A 2993-nucleotide genomic window follows, 5' to 3' on the forward strand; every position below is an offset into this window, starting at 1 on the left:
GTTGTTGACCCCTCTGGTAAGGCATTAACATGAAGATAGTTTGGAACGTCCTGGAGGCTGCAGATTCTAAGGACTTTTAATTGTATCTGCATTTCCTTCTGGAAGCTCGGTCATTGATAGAAATGCTTCGTTCTTGTAGATTGCTAAGACATTTGTACACTGAGGGAGACTCAAGCCTTACACGATTGTGGTGTCTATAAGTTAACTATTTCTTTGTCCTTTAGGGCAGCCAGGAGTGCCTGAGGAATGTCACACACATCCCATGGGGGCGGTTGGGGGGATTGCAGGGTGTCAGTTTCTGCTTTGTCCTCAGCCAGCCTTCAGTTTCCTCATCAGGATCCCTCACTTTCTTGATGGGGCAGTTTAGAAACAAAAGACCAGGAGTGGCCCAGATTCTTGGTCACTTTCATAGCTGCTCCATGCCCCGGAGGAAATTACCCTGCCCTTCTGCAAACAAAAGCACCAAAAGGCATCCAGATAATTCAGAAGAAAGAAATCTGTATTGCTCCTTTAAGAAAAAGCAATAGCTCCCGCCAGCAGAGCGCTGGTGGTGGAAGCCTGAGCCCAGGTAGTAAAGCAGCTCAATTGTATGCAAATGTATGTACCTGTTGGGAGGGGGAAGGGCGCTGCCTGAGGAAACCCAGAGAAAACGTGGTGCTGGATCCCAGCCTCTCAGAACCCAGAATCCTCCAGCCTCAGAATAATTCGTGCTTACCATCACAGAGCCCTAGGAGAGTGGCAGAAAGGGAAGGCAGAACGGGAGAACCTTGTAGTCATGGAGCGAGCGCTCACTTTGTCCGGCGGGGGGCCAGGCTGCAGGGAATGAATGCGAGTCGTCGTGTCCCACCCCCCCCCCACCCCCCGCCACGCGTCCTGCAGCGCGGGCCCGCGGAGCACCTGCTGGGTCAGCCACCAGCGCTGGAGACGCAGCCAGTCCGAAGTGAGAGGTGCCGTAAGCATCCATACGTGCCAGGATTCAAAGACTTAGTACCACGAAAAGAATGTAAAATATCTTAGTCATTTTGGTAGGGATTGCATATTGAAGTGATGGTATTTTAGATATACTCAGTAAAATCAAAAATTAGTTTCACCTGTCTATTTTTTAAAACCGTGGCTACTAAAAATTTGAAATCATGCGCGGCTCTCACATTTCCGATGCTCGACCGAATGGCTGCCTTCAAGGGGAGATGAGCTAGCTTCTCCAAGGGGGCAGGGCCCTGTGGGACTGGGGTCTCTCTTGGGCCTGTGGAGCAACCCTGCCTAACGGTCCGGAAAAAGGCCACAGCCCTGCACCTTCTCAGCTCTGTGCTCTGGATCCTTAGCTCCTCTCAGGCTGTTTTCACACCCGCTCACGGGGCAGTGGTAGCGCCTGCCCTCTGGGATGCCGTCACCGACAAGGCTGGAAAGAAGAGATAGAAAGAACAGAGATTCTCCTGGTGGCCGCATGCCTGGTGGTTGTGACGCTGAAAGCCATGGGACAGGTGACAGTTCTTGAGTGTAAGGAACAGGGACGGCTGTCAGCAGGTCCAGTGAAGGGGCTTTGGCTGCAGGCGGCCTTTGGCACGCTTTCCTGACAGAAAAGTCCCCGTTGCATATGTGGCAACTGACCCCCGTCAGGGAGGGGAGGGGTCCTGTGCCTCCACGGCCCTGGGTCTTGGGTGAGCAAGCAGGTGCCCCTTCGTGGGAGAAAATGGGCTTGGCTTCATGGGAGGATTGGTGAGGGGCATTTGATGAAATGACAGCTGGCCGATCATGGTCCTTTCTGCAAGGAGTGGGCTAGCTGGTGAGAGCCCCATTTTGTCCAACACCCTCCCCATCTCCCGGTATTGCTCTGTGAGAAGCAGAGAATCAGTGTTTCTGAGCAGTGAAGGGACTGGACATGTGGGCATACATGTGAGGATGACCTTGGCCTTGCATCTTTGATGGAGTAAGGGCATTCCTGAGGCCCATCTGGGCACGGGCAAGTGGAATCTAGGGCCCTGGGCTTGCCCTGGACCCTAGCCTTTCCTGGGGCCTTGGCCTGGAATCTGGGCTCACATTGCTCTGCAAGGTACACTTTTGCTTTTCTCTCTTATGTTGCATCTGCACCGGTCTATACATCACAGTGGGAAAGGCCAAAGTGGAGTGACCAGGACATCTTCTGATTTCAACAGAAAACACCCTCTCACAGGCCCATGGGGGGCAGGGATCCAGAGAAAGTCTGACATTCTGAGACAGCTGGGAGCAGTGAAATGGAGAGTGGGGCCCATTTGATGAAGTCGTAGAATATAGGTGAGGTTCAGTCCGGAGCCCACGACCAAGAAAGAATTCTTGAGGCGTCTTTGGTGCAAAATGGTTTATTAAAGCTCGGGGACAGGACCCGTGGGCAGAAAGAGCTGCAGTGCAGTCGTGAGGGGTGGCTGGTTATATACTATGGGGTTGGGGGAGGTGAGGAAAAAGGGAGGCCGAGAAAGCACTTTTCATATTTCTAAGAAGACTCCCAGGACATTGGAGGCCCCACCATCTTCAAGCCAATACTGTCCACACTCTCACTGTGTCCTTATCAATGAGCTGCAGGTACCTTCATATGTCAAAGAAGACTCGCAGGATATTGGAGGCCCCGCTATTGTCAAGCCAAGGCTGTTTACACTATCACTGTGTCCCTATCAAGGAGCTGCAGGTCCTTTCCTTAGTTTTAGGGCAGCCAGGAGTGCCGAGGAATGTTACATACATGGGGGGGGGGTGCGGTTTGCAGGGTTTCAGTTTCTGCTTTGTCTTCAGCCAGCCTTCTATTCCCTCATCACATTCAAGGGGCAGCTAAGGCCCCTGCTTGTCAAAGGGCAATGTGGGCTCAGTTCTGCCAGGCCTTCCTTTTTATTGAGAAGTTGGAAATCTAGACTTCTGGGTAATTTCTAATTTCTCAATATTAGCAGTAGTTCAATGATGATGAGGAGGACAACAGACTTATGTGGGCCAAATAAAAAAAAAAACCTAAGAGTTGGATTCCTCTATGA

The sequence above is a fragment of the Ursus maritimus genome, unplaced genomic scaffold (genome assembly GCF_017311325.1).
Source record: "Ursus maritimus isolate PB19 unplaced genomic scaffold, ASM1731132v1 scaffold_14, whole genome shotgun sequence".
Classification (NCBI taxonomy): domain Eukaryota; kingdom Metazoa; phylum Chordata; class Mammalia; order Carnivora; family Ursidae; genus Ursus; species Ursus maritimus.